Here is a 19,673-nt window from a genome sequence, read left to right on the forward strand (position 1 = left end):
CTTAGTAAAAAATATGGTTAATTTTTCATGGCAAGACATTGGGATAATTATTTTACTTTCAACTTTATATGTTTTGTATTATATGATTTTTAAAAATGAGTTTTATTTTAAAAATTGTTTATTTTAAAAATTAAGAATTTATAGAAAACTACAAGAAAAAAATTACCTTTATTTCTACCACCCAGAAATAGTTGTTACTTATGTTTCTAGACCTTATACACACGCGCATTCAACTTTTAAACATGTTGAGATCATATTGTTCACATTATTTTTTAATGCACCCGTTTTGTCTTTGCGGACCTCTTTTAATGTCAACAAATGTAGATTCATAACCATTTTCCACCAGTCTTATCCACAAATTATTTTACCAGTTTCCTAAGGAGAGACAGATATATATATATATATATATATATATATATATATATAAGTTATATATATAAAAAGTTTTCATATATATATAAAAGTTTTCATCACTGCAAAAACCATTCTAGGCAAATAGCTGCATATGTATATTATATATAATACATATGTGTACAGAGAGATATGCATACTTTATTTAATAAACTACTTTTCTAAAAGTAGAATTTCTGAGTTTAAATTTATATTTTTAGTGGGGAGGGAAGTAGCAAATTCTTTATGCACATGCGCGCATGTGTGTGTGTGTGTGTGTGTGTGTGTGTGTGTTTGTGTAATCAGGTATGGAGCAGTATGCTGCAGCCTTTTTCACTAAAGACAAAAAGATAGATCATCTCCCAGAGTCTGAGAGTATGTGTTCTTAAAACCTATCTGCAAATCTGAGTTGTCTTTGATTTTCATAATTTATCTTAAATATTTATACTGATTTTGCTATTTATTTATTATTTTTTCAAGTTTCAGATATTTATTAATTAGTGTAAACTCCAACAAAATATACTAACATGGTTTCATGCATTTAGAAGGGAAAAATTTCCTGGTTAAGTAGAAAATCGTGTGGATGGTTTCTGGAAGACCTTCATTTTAAGCAGCTTTATAGGGCAATATTTCATTTGGAAGTATGGATTTTCTTTCTTCACTTTGCGCTTATCTACATTCACTGAGTAGAACTTGTATTAATCATTGGGACCCAACTTCTTCCAGGGTTCTGGGTTTTTTCTGTCCCAACTGAAGTCTGCCTTGAACAATGGCAGGCCATGGCATACAGAGCTGCTCTAGTACATCCATCTGCAATAAATACAAAGAGGGAACTCAAGCTAGGATGCTTATTGGTCTGAACAAGGATCTGATGAAACATGATTCCATGAGTGGCCATGGGCTGGGAAGCAGAGCAGAACAAATCTGCAAGGCCGGAAACTAAGTTCTCTTGCTCTTTTTTTTTTTTTTTTTTTTAATAGAAACAATGTCTTAATGCTTCCAGATCTTAGAGTAAATTTGTAAAGTGTGTCAAGAATATCCTGGTGCTTGTGTGGTCCTCATCACACTGCTTATTCTTAGAAAAACACATGAAAGAGATATATTAACTAAGACTGTTACTTAGGGAACAACCAAGCATTGTTTTACGTTACTGTGGGGAGTTACAAAGCAGTTGAGATTATAGTCCCTGCCTTTAAATAGCCCCCAATTTATTCAATCCCCTTTATCCAACTCGTCAAAAATTGCTTATTCTGGTAACTGACTAAGCTGAGGTCTGCAATGAATCTGCCTGACAGAAGCGGAAAGTCCCTACAGGAATTCCTCTCACACTTCCGGGGCTTGTAATGCGTTTGTTTTGGACTCATTCGCATTAGCATCTGTGGCACTTTAGGGGGTAGGCCAGAGGATCAGATGTCCTGCTGGCAAGAGGTTGGGGTAATGAAAATAGGAGTTTTTAGGCTTTCACATTTGAGACAGGAAACATAAATGAATCAGATTATAATTAACCAGGACGTCCAATTCAGTAAACGTTTGGATAGACATGATCTTAAATGCTTAAAGTTAAGGAGAGAGAAGAAAATGTCAATAAGAAAGGCTCTTAACAGAGATATAAAAGTCTCATTCAGAGCCCATTTTCTTTGATGTTATCCAATTTTGATGTCTTCATCTCCTTTTCTTTACAGTGACTGTGACTCCTCACAGGGTCCGAAGAACAACACAGGTAAATGCTTGCTGAGCAAATAGACCTATGCTTCAAACAATGAATCAAAGGCATTAAGTTGTATCTAGCATTTTGCACTTAACAGAACTGAACACATGTTCCTTAGTTTAATTCTTTAAACACTAAGGATTAATATAGAAAATGTTTGCTTGTGAAACGAGCAAAATCAGAAATTTTTTTCTCTCTCTTTTGAGCTGTATCTCCCCACAGCTTAGCCGCATGTTTTTGTCATTGCACTCCTTGGCTATAGAGGGTGTAGGGGCAGAGTGGGCCACTGAGCAGGTTTTCTGATCCTGCAGACCGGGTAAAGGAGGAGTCCTGGCGCCCTTGGTGGCTTTCTCAGGTTTTTATTGAGCTTTACATACATTGCAGCAACTAAGCACATGGCAGGCAGCAGGGCCAGGGCCCCTGGCAAGTCTTCTCTCTGGGCTTCTCTCTTTCCTCTTCTCTCTCCTACCTTCTCTCTCCTGCCTCTCCTGCTTTTCTCCTTGCCTATCTCTCAATACTCCTCCCATGGTCCACAGAAGTAAATAAGGCAGTTTGCAGCAATGTAACAACTGCAGCTGCCCCATCAGGCAGGGCAACCCTAATGGTGGGAGGGCAGAAAAGCCTGAAAACCATTTACCCTACAGAGGATCTCTGGCAAGGTGCCCTTTGTCTCTTCTGTGCTGGCTCCCGGCTAGGATCCCTGACTTTTGTCTAGCTCCCTTGCTTAATGTGCTGTTTCAGCTCTTGGATTTGGACTCAGCATTTTCCAAGGATAATCTGTTGCCTTTTTTTTTTTTTTTTTAACCCAGGCACACTTCATTTCTCAGGAAGGAAGCACCTGTCCCCTGGCTCAGACTTGAATTTTGTAAGCCATAGAGTCACTTTTCATTTATTGATGTGTAGTAAGTTACATTGCCTTTGTTTTATTTATTTAAGTATACAGAACTGGACTAATCATAGTCCTGAATGACTTATTTATTTTATTTTATTTTTTAAAAAGATTTATTTATTTATGCATACAAGAACTGGGGTACAGGTCAGAGGTGTGGGGGGGCTGAGAGGATTCACCAGAGACAGAGTGGGGAACAGAACAGGCGGATCTACTGAAATACACTGCTGAGGGTGAGTCAGGAGAGGTCTGCTGCGCCATGTGGGTAACTCCCTGGCTGGGGAGCGAACTTGTGCTGCAGTAGCTGTGGATAGCTTCATAGAGCTGCCTTGAAGCTATCCACACAACCATGGAAGCCCCCGACTCTTATTTATTTTAATTGTTTATGCTTTGGATAGTATAGTGGACAATGAGTATAGCACCAGTTCACTAACACATTACCAATAAAATACATACCATGTATTTTTTATGTTTATTTTTAAAATTCTCCTTTTACTGACAACAATGAGATCTTTGGCAGCTGTAAGTGAAGCGGATATTTTTACTTAAATATAATCTAATTCATACACACACATAAATCCTTCAGGCGCCAAACTTCCAGTGCAGCCATTCATGAAGACAATTTCTCAAGTTATATAATGCAGATCTAAAGACCCGATGTGGAAATTCCACCAGCTAGAGGTGTGACTAAGAATTGGAACAGGTATTATTTTGACTTTCCTTTCTAGGGGCACATTGATGTGGCATTGAAGGATGCTGTGACACGGTGCCAGCATCTGTGAAGGAAGAAATAGTAAATGCTGGTACGTGTGTTTAGTCATATAAATCAGGTAGTTAGCTAAAGGTGAGGGATGTTTTAAATGCTTCTAAATTGCAACTATTTTCTCCTGTAATCCAATTCAGAGGAAGTATGATTCACAGGAATCATCCTTTATGTTTCATATTGGCACTGGATTACATGCTGGTAGGTGAGTTTCTACATGTAAACAGTTAGACCAGACTTTTTTTCCTTTAAGTTTCTGACCATATTAGACAATTCAGTAAAGGAGCCCTTTAGCTTAGTGATTTAGTTGTTTGTTGATCTAGTCCAACAGAGGAATTTTTTCCCCCTGCTGCTGGCTGTAGTCTTAGGTTCTTGCCTGGACTTGTCTGCATCTGGAAGGAAAGTTCTACCTTGCTCTACAAAGCATGTTGTCACCACTCTAAGACTGCTGACTTTCTAATTTAGAAGATTTCGCTCACGCTACTGCTTTTCTTGGAGATTGAAATTACACGACAATGTCTGCAGTTTCAGAAATCAAGTAGTTGAAGCTAAATTCTGAATTCTTTGGCAAAGTAAGTAATTATACATAATTTGGGAAGGAAAACGCCCTTGATCAGTCTTAACCTGAAAGCAATGTATTCTCTTTATATTTTCTAGAAATGCAGTTACTAATAATTTGAGATTTACTCCTTTAGATTTACATGTATGAAAACATGAATTCAAAATAAGGCTTATTTACCTTGTATGTCGGTGGAAAAGTGTCCCCTCTCACCTCAGGCCATTAGCACCACCTAGTGTATCACACATGCAAGGAAACAAAAAGCCAAACTCCCGGACAAAACAACCAAGAGTTCTTGAGAATTTTGGAGAAGTTATAAATTGGATCATCTGGGACAAATTCCTTCAACTTCAGTATATATATATATATATCTACAGATTATATATATATATATGCATATATATCTATATATTCACTGGGAGACAGGGGAAGGAAATAAATTTGTTAAGTTTAACAAACTTAATTAGTTAAATACCTACATGGTACTGCTTCAACTGATTACCTTTTCTTGAAGCAGGTAAGGGAGTCAGGATTTTTCTCTTACCAAATCCTCTTTGATGCAAATGAAAGATAAAGTGGACTGATGTTATTATGTGACATAATAACTAGGTCGTTTCCAGAATCTGCTAATCACTATTGGGAGACAATTCTACTTGGATATTTGGTGTGTCTAATGAACAGGTTTTTTTTTCTTTTTTTTTTTTTGATCCTAGATTGCTTTCTGTTCCAAACTATTTTCCATACTGTATTTCCAGAATGTTTATAGTAAAAATTTTTGGAAAAGAGAATTAGTGTCTTCATCCAGAGCAGAGGTTCGTTTTTGTTCAGTATAATGAAGATAGTGTCTCCCTTGTGAGTGAAGCTTGTGGAGGTTTGCTTGTAGCCCATTATAAGCACACTTTGCCTCTGTGGGACCTAAGGGGTAAGAAAAACAGATGCAGACATAAAGCTTGTGCTGCATGTTATGACTTGAGTAATAAAGTCCTTTTCTTTGATCTAGGAATTTTGTATCTTCTAATAGCATTCGTAAAACTGTGACTAACTTGTTAGCTTGCACCTAGGGTAAGATTTCGTTACCACACCACATCCGCCACCAAAGCACCCATAACCCTCCACCATTGTCCACTGGAACTTTGCAATTCTTGACAGTCACCACCCCACATGATCACCCAATTGCTGGATGCCTGGTTCCTGCAGTTATGTGGGACCTGTCCTACTCCAACCTCCAGAAGGAGGGTATCCCAGCTTACCTTGTCCTTGCTCTGACTATAGATGTCCCTCATTTTAAGAAAATTAGATATTAAGAATAATCCAAATATTAAAAATGAAAACTAGCAGATGGTTAGGCACATAGTATATAAAATTTGTATTATATTTCATAGTATACAAATGTAATTACGTAACATTGGAACTGATGTTTTTAATAGGTTTAATACAGTTTTAGTTAACTGTTTATAGCAAGAATTTCCAGGACTCATTACAAATGTTTATTCCATTTAACATTAGGAAAAATAAAACAAACAACCCAGGAGGTTGAAGGCATTTCTGCTGAGCCAGGTTTCCCCAAACTTATTATAGTTTTTTTTTTTCTTTTTAAAAGCATTAAAAAAATTATAAAATAGGGCCTCCCCAGTGGCGCAGCGGTTGAGCGCTGGGTTGCGAAGCTGCCCGCAGCCTCTGCAGCACCGGTTCGATCCCTGGCTGCTCACCGGGCGAGGGTCCCACATGGCGCGCAGACCTCTCCTGCCGCCCGCTGCTCCCCTCAACAGTGTACCTCGGTCCTTCTGCCTGCTCTGCTCCCCGCTCTGGCTCTGGTGAATTCTCTCACCCTCCCGCGCTTCTGACTGTACCCAGTGCTTGTATAAATAAATAGATAAAATAAATCTTTTAAAAAAATTATAAAATAAAAACCAAAACACCCATCACTATCCATTATACCCTTTTCACCATTGCTCCCATCCACCCCCTCCACTGCAGGTAAGTCCACTAGTTTACTTTGTTTTGTCTGTTCATTGACTTTCTTTCTTTTTTTTTTTTTTTTAAGATTTATTTATTTATTTATACAAGCACTGGGTACAGTCAGAGGCACGGGAGGGTGAGAGAATTCACCAGAGCCAGAGCGGAGAGTGGAACAGGCAGAGTGACGAAGTACACTGCTGAGGGGAGCAGCGGGCGGCAGGAGAGGTCTGCGCACCATGTGGGACCCTCGCCCAGCAGCCGGGGATGGAACCGGTGCTGCAGAGGCTGCGGGCAGCTTCGCAGCCCAGTGCTCAACCGCTGTGCCACTGGGGAGGCCCCGACTTTATTTCTTTGTATTGCACATACAGGTGAAATCATCTGATCTTTATATTTCTAATTTCATATCACATAATCACTTCAAGTTCCTTACATTTTGTTGCAAATGACAAAATCTCATCTTTCCTTATAGCTGAGTAGTATTCTATTTCATCCCACATCTTCTTTATCTAATCATCTATCAGTGGACACTTCAGTTGTTTATTAGGGTCCTTATTTAGTTTGCTTATTTAGCTGTTATAAATAATGCTACAATATACATTGTGATGTATAAATTTTTGAGTTGTTCATTTCATATTCTTTGGATAGTTACCCGAAAGTGGTACTGCTGGTTGTTCTATTTTTAATTTTAAATTTATTTTTTCAAAGATTAATTTTATTTATGCATACAAGAACTGGGGTGTAGGCCAGAGGTGTGGGGGGTAAGAGGATTCACCAGAGACAGAGTGGGGAGCAGAACAGGCAGGTCTAGTGAAATATGTTGCTGAGGGGAGCAGCGGGCCAGATAGGAGAGGTCTGCTGTGCCAAGGTTAGCTCTCTGGCCAGGGATCAAACTCATGCTGCAGTAGTTGGCAATAGCATGACAGTGCTGAAACTTTAACCTCTGTTTTTTATGTTGTTTTTTTTTTTCCCAGCATAGACGAACTGGGATGCAGGCCAGAGGGGCGTGTGTGTGTGCATGTGTGTGCGTGTGTGTGTGCATGTGTGTATGTGTGTGTGTGAGAGATGATTCACCAGATACAGAGTAGGGAACAGAACAAGTGGATTTACTGTAATACTCTACTAGGGGAGGCCTCCCTGGTGGTGCAGGTGTTAAAGACACAGTGCTATCCAGCTACTGACAGCCACTACAGCACGAGTTTGATGTCTGGCCAGGGGGCTAACCCACATGGTGCAGCAGACCTCTCCTGTCTCACCCGCTGCTCCCCTCAGCAGTGTATTTCAGTAGATCCGCCTGTTCTGTTCCCTACTCTATCTCTGGTGAATCCTCTCACCACCCTGCACCTCTGGCTTACACCCCAGTTCTTGCATGCATATAAAAATACATCTTAAAAAAAATACACTGCTAAGGGGAGCAGTGGGCGAGACAGGAGAGGTCTGCTGTGCCATATGTGGGTTAGCTCCCTGGCCAGGCATGTAACTCAGGCCTTCGCAGTGATAGCACTGAGATTTAACCCTACGCCACCAAGAAGGCCCTATTTTTAATTGTTAAGGACAGTCCACATCACTTTCCAAAACAACTGCACACATTTACATACCCCCAATAGTCTATAAAGATTCTTCTTTCTCCACATCCTTGCCAACACTTGGTGTTAGCAGTCTTTCTGATATAAGTTATTCTCATCGGTGTCAGATGAAATCTCATTGTGGTTTTGATTTGCAATTCCCTAATAAAAAGTGATGAATACTTTTTTCATTAGTCTACTGGTCATTTATATCTGCCTTGAAAAAGTTTCTATTCATATCTTCTGCCTATTGTTTTCATTGAGTTGTTTATATTTTTGGTTGTTAAATTGGATGAGTTTTATATATATCTTGGATATTAACCCCTTATTAGATGTGTAATGTGCAAATATCTTCCCTTATTAAATAGCCTGTCTTATTCAATTGCCTGCTGATATTTTCTTTTCACTATGCACTGTGCTGATATTTTCTTTCACTGTTTCATATTTTATTACTATGAAAATAATTGTTTATAAAATTTATTGATTTATTATTTGCAATAACATTAGTTTACTTTACTGTATGAGTCAGAGAAATAGGTTCTCTTCTCCTCAGATGCACATTAACACATCCACCCACCCAGAGCACTCATATCCTACTTTGTCCCCACCATCTCCCTCCCCCTCTAGTGGCCTCAATTCTGCAGTCATTTCTAGACTTTGTTTCCAGTTCCGTTGTTTTATTTCTCTATATTCCACATATGAGTGAAGTCATCCAGCATTTGTGTTTCTCCTTCTGACTCATTTTACTTAGCATAATATCCTCCAACTCCATCCCTATAAATGGCATCCCTATAAATCCCTATTCATTTTTAATAGCTGAATACTATTCCATTGTGTATATATATACTGCATCTTTTTCTTTTTTTTAAAGATTTATTTATTTATGCACACAAGAGCTGGAGTACAGGCCAGAGGTGCTGGGGCGGGGGTGAGAGGATTCACCAGAGACAGAGTGGGGAACAGAACAGGCAGACACTGCTGAGGGGAGCAGTGGGCGAGACAGGAGCTGTCTGATGAACCATGTGGGTATCTCCCTGGCCAGCTGGGGATTGAACTTGTGCTGCAGAGGCTACAGATTGCTTCATAATGCTGTGCTTAACCCCTTGTGCCAACAGGGAGGCCCTATACTGCATCTTCTTAATCCAATAATCTGTTTTTGGGCATTTAGGTTGTTTCTGTAGCTTGGCTATGTAAATAAGACTGCAAAGAACACAGGAGGGCATACATCCCTTTGAATTAATGTTTTCACTTCATTGGAAAAATGCCAAGGAGTGGAATTACTGGATCATATGGTATATCTGTTTTTGAGAAACCTCCATACTGTTTTCCATAGGGACTGGATCAGAGGACATTCCTACAAATGGTATCCAAGGATTCCTTTTTCTTCACACCTTTTTTTTTTTTTTTTTGGGATATGGGCCATTCTCACAAGAGTGAGTTGGTATCTCATTGTGGTTTGGATTTGCATTTTCTTGATAAGTGATGTTGAACATTTTTTTATGTGCCTGTAGGCCATTTGTATGTCTTCTTTGGAGAAATGTCTATTTAGCTCCTCTCCCCATTTTTTGGCTGGGTTTTTTATTCTCTTTTATTAAGCTGTATGAGTTCTTTCTAGATCTTGGATATAGCCCCTTGTCAGATGTATAATGAGCAAATTTTTCTCCCATTCACTAGGATGTCTTTTTGTTTTACTGATAGTTTCTTTCACTGTACGAAAACTTTTTAGTTCAATGTAGTCCTATTTGTTTATTTTGTTTTTATTTTCCTTGCCATTGGAGTTGAGTTCCCAAAGACATCCCTGAAGTCAGGGATGTTTTGCCTATGTATTTAATAGATTCTGGTCTTATAGTCAAGTTTTCAAACCACTTTAGCTGACTTTTAGTTGACTTTGGTATAAAAGAGTGGTCTAGTTCCTTTCTGCACATTTTTGTCCAGTTTTCCTAATACCATTTGTAGACCTTTGCTCCTTTGTCACATAAATGCAGGTTTATTTATGGACTCTCACTCTATTCCTTTGGTCTGTATGTCTGTTCTTATTCCAGTGCCATGCTTTTGTGATTACTATGGTCTTGTAATACAGTTTGAAGTATGTAAGTATCATACCTCCATCCCCTTTCTTTTTCTGTTAAGATTGCTTTGGGTATTTGGAGTCTTTTGTGGTTCTATATATATTTCAATAAAGTTTGCTTTATTTCTTTTGAAGAAGTCCATTGGAATTTTAATAGGGATTGCACTCAATCTGTAAATTGCTTTGAGAAAGATGGAGTTTTTTTCATATGTTTCCTTTAGCCTGGAATCCTGAAAGGATTAGTTGTTTGTTAGTTGTTTGTGTGTGCTTGTTAAAATCTAGTTTCATCCTTAGAGATTCTTTTTTTTTTTTAAAGATTTATTTATTTATACAAGCACTGGGTACAGTCAGAGGCACGGGAGGGTGAGAGAATCCACCAGAGTCAGAGTGGAGAGCAGAGCAGGCAAACTGACGAAGCACACTGCTGAGGGGAGCAAGTGGGCGGCAGGAGAGGTCTGCGTGCCATGGGGGACCCTCGCCCAGTGGCAGGATCAAACTGATGCTGCAGAGACTGTGGGCAGCTTTGCAACCCAACACTCTACCACTGCGCCACCGGGGAGGCCCTGATCCTTAGAGATTCTAAATCACCAAATCTGACTTTGGATCTAGGATCCAACTTTGTGATTCATCAGATTTGGGTGCTGGTGTCTAAAGAACCATATTATGAGAACTATCTTGAAACATAAAAGACTCTTCAAGTGAATGATGAAAGACTTAAGAAATGCTAATGAGTTGTAGACTATGGCTTCTGATAGTGGGCTATTTTTTTTATTAGGTTGCTGATGGCTTTTTTAAAAAAAAGATTTATTTTTATTTATTTATGCATAGAAGAACTAGGGTATTGGCCAGAAGTGTGGGCAGTGAGAGGATTTACCAGATACAGAGTGGGGAGCAGAACACGCAGCTCTACTGAAATACAATGGCCAAGAGGAGCAGTGGGCAAGACAGGAGGGGTCTGCTGCACCAAATTTGGGGTAGCTTCCTGGGGAAGGGTTGAACTCGGTCTGCATAGGAGATAGCGTGATAGCACTGAGGCTTAACTCCTTTGCCATCAGGCAGGCCTGCTGATACTTTTGTTGTAAGAATAAATGAGTGCAACCTCCTCATGTAGGGCTTTTTGATTTCTCAGTGCACAAGATTGTGAACAGGATACTTTCTTTTCACTAACCCAAGAAATGCTTATTGAGTGTTGACTATGTGTTGCATTGTGCCTATTGCTTGAGAGGGTTTCATTTTCATACCCATTGCCTTGCCTTCCCTCCCCTTCCTCATTGTCTCTAGTTCTTGTAATTAGATTTTTATGAATAGGACTTGAACTTCTAGAGGACATGGATCTAATCCTTCTTTGTCTAATTCTAAAAAATTTCATTGGATGCTCACAGAGATCCATAAAGTTGGTAAAAAAAAAACCCACAAACTCATTATTCTGATTTTACAGATGTGAAAACTATTGGGCAGTGGTTAAATGACTTGCCAAGTCACACAAGTAGAAAATGATTGAGCTAATGTTTGAATCTTGATTTATGTCTCCTACTCCCCATACTTCCCTGTATATAACATCACCTCTGAATTTCCCATATGAACTTTCATAGGGATCCTGTTACATTTTGGATATAACTTTATTTTGACAAAATGTGATTTTTATGCACTTTTTTTAGTACAAAGAATCTCCTATTGTTGAAGCATGGTACACCTGTGCAGCAAAGAAAAACATCAAAATCCTTAAGATATCATAAACAAATGTCCCAAAGGAAAATATAGGGTTCTGTTTTCAAAATGAAGTGGTGTTTGCAATAAACAGAACCAAGCTTAATTATGGAACATTTTGCTGTGTCCCCCAAGACAAACACACTGAATTATCCCTTCAAAATGCCTCTTGAGAGGGGCCTCCCTGGTGGTGCAAGGGGTTAAGCACCACACTATAAAGCAATCCACAGCCTCTGCAGCATGAGTTTGATGCCTGGCCAGCCAGGGAGCAACTCACATGGTGCAGCAGACCTCTCCTGTCTTGCCTGCTGCTCCCCTCAGCAGTGTACTTCGGTCAATCTGCCTGTTCTGTTCCCCACTCTGTCTCTGGTGAATCCTCTCACCCCCCACACCTCTGGCCTGTACCCCAGCTCTTGTATGCATAACTAAATAAATCTTAAAAAAAAAAAAAAAAGCCTCCCGAGAGAGGGAAATGGAAAGGGCGATGTAGAACAGACTCAGGAAAGTGGACATACTGCCATGTAAATTCTGAAGGGGACTTGGGAACCACACCTTTGGTTTCTTATTCCCAAGTACCATGCCAACCATTGCTCTGAGTTTCCTGTCTTTCCCAGAGACTTCTCTAGATTTTGTATTTTCCAGGGCACCCAGACTCTGTCTGGCTTTCAATAAATATTCAGTAACAACAATAACACAGAAGTGACTGTTTATTCAGATGGAAGTGAACATGGATGAGATAACATTCTGGATTTCTGTTTCCCACCCCGAACATTGTAGGTTTTAGCAACAAGAGAGAATGGATTTAATACACATTTCTATTTGCTGATCAAGATTGGCCACCCTCACCTTGGAATAGGTTCTTTATTGTTTTAAAAATACTCTTACTGTATTAGTGCCCTCAATAAGCCAAATACCTATGAAGTGAGCAGGACCAACAGATTTATTGTAAGATACTTCGGTAACTTGCCTGGAGGGCACGGGCACTACTTTGGCTCCACTTGAACCATATGCCAGGGGTGGGGAAGAAGAAATTTTGTAAAAGAAGAGAGAGGCTGTTACTACATGAGAAGGGGTTCTGGACAGATAAAATCAATAAATGTGCACTACAAGCTTTTACTCTATATAGTAAGAATGCTAATACTGTCTTTAGATTCTTTGGTAAGTATTATTGTTACATTGAAAACTACCAAATCTATATCCTCAGCCCTGATATGTCCAGATCTCTATGGCAAATTGCCTTTTGAACAGTTAGATATTCTACCAAGAGCTGAAATCCAATGTCATTATTTTCTTCAAGTGTTCCTTCTTATCTCAGTTAGTGGTAAGTTCATTCACCCAGCTGCCCAAACCAGAAATACGTACTCACTTTCATTTTTTTCATTCCCAACACTGTCATTTAAATTACTAAGAACTGTTTTTCTGCTTCCATTATCTCGCAGACCTTTCTAATTCCCTTTTCCCGTTGTCAACACTTTTGTTTCGGCTCCTCTCTCTCTTAGAATACTGCTGCAGTTCCCTAGCTGAGCGCGCATGCTCTCTCTCTCTCTCTCTCTCATCATCCTTCTCGCAAATCCATTCTCCACACTGCTGCCAGAAAAACTTTTCAAAAAATGCAGATTTCGTCCCCCAGTTAAAACTCTTCACTGATTTCTTTGTCTCCTTCCCTTCCTTCCCCCTTTTCTCCCTTCCCTTCTCCCTCCCCCCAATCAGTGCCGAAAATCTTTCATGTGATACAGAAACACTGTCATTATTTACCCTTAGTCTTGCTTCTTGAGCCTCCTCTCTTTCTACTGCTTTCTGGAACTGCATGTTTTATGCTATCAAGTAGCTTAAAAATAGTGTGCTCTTTCTTATCTTCAAACTTTAAAATGTACCAATCAGGTAGTCTGTTACTCTTGAGTATATGTTGAATTAATAAATTATCATCAGTAATACTATTTGGCTGGTGCTCACTTATGAAGTTATTATTTAATTTTTTGTCTATAAACTGCCAACCCTATTGTAATAGTGATCTTGGTTCAGAGAAAAGCCAGAATCCTCTTGTGCTGAGAAAGTTATTCTCCAAAGTAGTGTTGCCCTGGGTAGTCATTGGGCTGTTAAGATGGCATATTCTATGGATAATGGTCATAACTGGCCCTAGGCATAAACTTACATGGAGGCACTTTGAGGGGGTAGCTCAATGTGCTGTGATTTCTTCTCTGCCTCCAGAAACAGAGCACATGTTATCTAGGAAGGGACAGAGCTTCTCTAGCCTTCTTTCCTTAGTGTATACACAGATGCATTTATTAGGCAAGTTACCTGTTACTTTGGTAGGTAAAGTATCTAGTTCTGGAGTTGAGGGAAAGCACATCTCCTTGATGTGCTTTCTTGATGTTGAACAATAGGTCTGACATATGTTAGAATGACTATTAGCAAAGGGCAAGGAAGAATGATCAGGAAAGGATCAGCTGGGGGAAGCTAGGTGGAATCTGAAGGACTATGTCAAGGAGACCCAGCTAGGGTGGTCCAGAGGCTCAGAGGAGTTTCAGTAATGTGCTTCGGGGTACATAGTAGTAGGTGAGGGACTAGAGAGAAATAGTAGTTGGGGGAGAGGGCAATATCATGATGGGCCATGAAAGAGCCCTGCTCCATGCTGTGTTCCTTTATCTAAGTCACATGTTTCTCTGAGTTTTATCCAGAGCATATTGGAGAAATTACTGTGTTAAATCAGATTAGTTTCACTGGAGAAAACATGATTTTTAAATCTATAACATACAACTGTATAGTTAACATAGAAATTAAAATTATAATTATTGAGCTTTCTAGAATCCTTTCTTGTGGGACTTTATCTAACAGCTTTGCCATTTAGAAAACACAAATATATTAGGCCCTGAGATAATTATTGTGTCATTTAAAAAGCCATTTAAAAGTTGAGTGTGAAGAGATTAGATAATTTTATCATGTCTAGTTTCTGTTCTTTATAAAGAATGCTCAGTGAGCTTGTGTTTTTATTTTCTTGTAAAAGTCTTTCTAGGCAATTTTCTATCTTTTAGAAAATTTCTTTCTGTATCTTTAAGTACAGTCAATTTTGGGTCCAAGCCTAAACCTTTAAAGGGCAATAGTAGAAAATCTTTTTAAAGAATACTACTATTATATATTTAAGGCTTGTTGCTTATTATTTCCTACAAGGCTGCATTTCTTAACCAAGAAAGGAAGGTGAATGTGACAAAATGAGCAAAGTTTTTCTTAGAAAGAAAAAGTTATAAGAACCTATTCTTGTGAGACAAGGTACTCCATTTCATGTTTAAATTTATTTTGCATTTCTTATTGGCAAAGCATTGAACTAAATATCCACAATATCAAATTACAGCAAGTTCTTGGATAAATGCTTATCTCTAATTAATAATGTTTTTATCCTCACTAACAATATAGTTGAATGACATAACTTTGCAAGCTGTGTCATACCCTCATAAAATGAACTGACTTCATGCAATGATTTCCCCAGTGAATTTGGGGATAGTCCCAAAGATAGAATTCAGAGAGTTAGCTGATGTTATTTTAGAAAATGGTTTTTATGGTCTATCCAGAAACATGTCATCAAATTTTTTGTACAATTTTGTTCCTAGGACATGGAAACTGATCCCTCTCTGTGATTAACCTTTGGCTCTAATTCTGTGTCTTTTCATAGACGAAAGGATGGGGTGAAGTGTCAGAATCTTTGGGGTCATTCTGATCACCTCTGCTCCTTTGGAAATAAAACAGACAAAGCTAAGTTTACATTTTATGCTGGTTTGTTTCTCCTTCTTAGGTTTCTGTTTTACTGAATTAGGTTGTTTTGTATCCCCTGGAACCAAAGATGAATTCCCACTTGTTTGCATGACAGCTGCAGACGTTGTAGGTACTCTGTTCACTGAATTTTGTGGGTACCCAGTACTGAGGTTCATGGCCGAACCCTCTGTTCCAGCATACCCAGCAATACAGCTGTAGCAGCACTCGCAATCCATCTCACTAGGGAGGGCATTTTGTATCAGAAACTGTGTCTGGAGAGGATCTCATTAAAATCCTGGCCTTAAGATCATCTTTTACTGGTTTCCTCATCTAATTAAAGGCCAAGGAAAAGAATGCAGAGATCCTGAGTTCTTCCCTGCCATGGGCCGGTGAGCCTATGTGTTTAACCCCAGGCACTGCTTCCCCATACCAATCTGCTCAACTAGAAGTCAAGGGAAAGTTTTCCTCTTTCATGACCCTACTTTTACCCTATATCCTAGGCCTTAAAATCCTAGAATCTAAAATAAAGTGACAATTTAAAGTCATTTTAAAAGAAGTCTGCAGCCAGGTCATGCAGAGGTATATGTTGCATAGTGGGTGGTAAGGTGAAGTCTAATTTTAATTTTATTTTCATTTTCAAGAGTTGGTTTGGGGGCTTAATGTGGGAAATTAAATGATCATGAATGGTAGGTAATTGTACAACCATGTATGCCTGATTTATTTTCAGAGAATGATAAATAAAAATCCCCGCAGTATCTTATAGTTATATTAGTATGTTCCCTAATATCTGCCAAGGTCTTCCTAGTTTTGAACCTCTCATTGCAATAATAGGTGTTTTATAAATGTGTCCTAGAATTTCAAATCTAAAGCATACTCACAACATGCTCTGTTCAGAAATCTGTTTTCGTGCTGTCTTTTAGTGTCTCTAGTAATGGGTTCATTTCATTGTTAGATTTTCCCAATTATTAGAGATATCTTTTAAAATGTGAAACAGTATCTGCTTCCCAATGAACAAAATGGAATGAATGAACAAAGGAAGCCTTCCAAAGAAGCCTAAAACCATCCTCCGCCAAGTGTGATGGCGTGGCTCTAGGTCGCCCATGCGTTCTGTCAGGACATTTATAATTTCCTGGCCTGCCAGGGATTTCTCTTAAAATTTACTAGATGCCTCTTTTAGCTGAATCACACATTCCTATGCATTCCTATACAGTTTGTACAGCTTGGACAGTGCCAGGAACCCTAAGGGCTTTACTTTGCAAGGCAGAGACATAACTCAGCTTTTGCAGACCCCAGAGGATCAGAGGAAAAAGTCACCCAAGGCCCAGAGGAAAAGGAGGGCATTTAAGGAGGCCAGACCAGTCCTCTTCTCCTTCTCCTTTCATCTTACTCCAGAGCTGTAAATCTCTTCTCCATCTTGGATTGCTTCCCTCTATACCAACATGTGGTAGAGATTTGGGGCTAACCATTCTTTAACCTAAAGGCGCCTTATGGGGAAGACACGGTCTTGAGTCTCCCTCTGGTGGACATTCTAGCAATCCACATACAACTGCCAATGCAGCGATGGATTTGGGAAATAAAATATCCAGAGACTATGTAGCATATAAAGTAAAAATATTTTACTGAATTACTATTTCCTATAGAATGATTAAATTTCCCAGATTGCATATTCACCTCTATAACCTTCTGTTTTATTTCAAAGAATTCATTCTCACTTTAAAAGTCCAAATTAACAGTTTCTTGTAACTCAGCAGCTGAAACAGAATCCCATCCCACACCCACTGGTACATGAAATAAGTAAACAGTTTGTCCATTTCTATTTCCATTGCAGCAGAGAACACCCAAGTGTGGAAGAATTATTTTTTTTTTCATTTGTAATTAATCACAGGGCAGATTCCACTGAAAACTACTCTGCTACCCTCTTCCTTATCCTTAATGCAGAGGCTGCTTAATTTAGACTTTAGTATTTATGCTGCCAGCTCTCCTCAGGTCATCTTCCAGGGAGCACCCACTCCAGTGACTTCCTTGGGGTCCTATTCTCTGGGCAACTCCAAGCTTTTCGGAGACTTTTCCTTGGCTTAGACACCCAGTCAGCAGTTCCTGATAAATACCTTCAAAAGTAGACCGTGAGGAACTGCTTGACTCTCTCCAAGTCTGACTGTCACTCATGTTTGTCTGTCATTCGATAAACCTCAGGCTCAGACTGGCTTGGTGTCGCTGGAGGCTGGCGTTTGAATAGCATCCTTTACCTCCCTCCAATGGGCCTTCTTCCCAGTACTGTGGTCACAGGCTGGTATCAATTTGTCTCCAGATATTTTGCTCTTGTGACATTTGTAGGGTTAATTATATTGTGTTCTCTTGTCTCTTGTCCCCCTAAAAGTTATTTCACTTAGACAAACAATCTCTATAATCTACTTATAACTAGTGGCGATCTCACCTGGAGCACATTAGCTTTAAGTATTGGATTGTCTGAAAAGTCATGACATATTTTTTTCTATGTTTTTCAAGCAAAAATTCATCATGGCTTTTCCAACAACCAACTAATACCTTATACTTAGCTCCCTGACTAAAAACTGCTACCGTCTTTCAATTTAGAGTAATTTTTAAATTAACAGTCAGCAAACTGACTTTTAGGAGGGAGTGTACAGCTTTAAGAATCTTAACAGCCATCACAACAGGATACTCAACAGCTCTATCACTCAATGTACCCTCTTATGCTGTCTCCTTGTTGTCATAGCCTCTCCCCTCCTCTGATCTCCAGCAACTACTTATCTGCTATCTGTGGTTTTGCCTTTCCACCATTCACTATATGTAACCGTTCAATTCTGACTTCTTTCACTGTGCATAATGTCTTTGACATTCATTCATGTTGTATCTGTTATAGATGGAATGTCTGTGAGCCCCACCCTCCAATATATGTTGAGGCCCTTAACCCCCCAATGATAGTATTTAGTTGTGGGGTCTGGGGGAGGTAACAAGATTTAGATGAAGTCATGATGGTGGACCCCCACCCAAGATGACATCAGTACCCTAATAAAGAGAGGAAGATATATAGTGCTGAGGTCTCTCCACCTTGTGAGATGGTCATATGAAGGCCAGAAAGAAGGTCTTTACCAAGAACTGAGTCTGTAAGCACCTTGATCTTGGACTTTCTAGTGTCTAGAATATGAGGGGGAAAAAAGTGTGGTTAAGGTATCCAGTCTATGGTTTTTGTTAAAGCAGACCTAGCTGACAGAGATACTATCAATAGTTGGTTCCTATCTGTTGCTGAATACTCACTGAAGTTTGTTTGAGCTCTTTCCAGATCTGTGATGAGGAATATAGGTGCTATAAACTCTTGTGCACCAGTTTTGTGGAGAATGTACTTTTTATTTCTCTAGGGTAAGTAACTAGGAGAGGCATCAATAGGTCCAAAGCATGTGTTTAATTTGATAGAAAGCCACTAAATCATTTTTCTAATAGTACTACTTTGAATTCCCACTAGTAACATGAAACTTTCAGTTGTTGCATCCAGTACTGGGTATTGTCACGATTTTTAATTTTAGCAATTCTTTTCTTTAAACCACTTTAAGTTTCATTTATTTATTTATGCATACAGAACTGGAGTGTATGCCAGAGGTGCGGGGGATGAGAGGATTCACCAGAAATAGAGTGGGGAGCAGAACAAGAGGATCTACTGAAATACACTGCTGAGGGGAGCAGCAGGGGAGACCGGAGAGGTCTGCTGTGTGGCATACATGGGTTAGCTCCCTGGCTGGGGATTTGAATTCAGGCCTTCGTGGTGATGGCACTGAGACTTAACCCCTAAGCCACTAGGGAGGCCCTAATTTTAGCAATTCTATCGGGAGTATAGTGCTACAGTGTCCTGAGTTGAATTTGCATTTCCCTAATGGCAAATGATGTTAGGTATGTTTTATGTGATTATTTGTCTTTCTGTCTTCTCAGGTGAGGTGTCTATGTCTATTGAAATCTTCTGTCTGTTTTTAAATGTTGAATTTCCCCCCTTACTACTAAGTTTTTTTGTTTGTTTGTTTTTAAAGATTTATTTTATTTATTTATACAAGCACTGGGTACAGTCAGAAGTGCGGGAGAGTAAGAGAATTCACCAGAGCCAGAGCGGGGAACACACCCATGAAACACACTGCTAAAGGGAGCAGCGGGTGGCAGGAGAGGTCTGCACGTTGTGTGCAACCCTCGCTGGCAGCCGGGGATGAAACAGGTGCTGCAGAGGCTGCGGGCAGCTTTGCAGCCCAGCGCTAAACCGCTGCACCACCAGGAGAGGCCCCTCTTACTACTAAGTTTTGAGAGTTCTTTTTATACTCTG

At 39.4% G+C, this 19,673-nt stretch overlaps 1 pseudogene; it reads right to left on the reverse strand.

Moving 5' to 3' along the window:
• Positions 1-953: 953 nt before the first annotated feature.
• LOC119242805 (cytochrome c oxidase subunit NDUFA4-like) lies at positions 954-1,270 on the reverse strand (annotated as a pseudogene).
• Between the last annotated feature and the right edge of the window lie 18,403 nt (positions 1,271-19,673).

This window comes from Talpa occidentalis, unplaced genomic scaffold, assembly GCF_014898055.3.
Source record: "Talpa occidentalis isolate TD23 unplaced genomic scaffold, MPIMG_talOcc4v2.1 talOcc4.13, whole genome shotgun sequence".
Classification (NCBI taxonomy): Eukaryota; Metazoa; Chordata; class Mammalia; order Eulipotyphla; family Talpidae; genus Talpa; species Talpa occidentalis.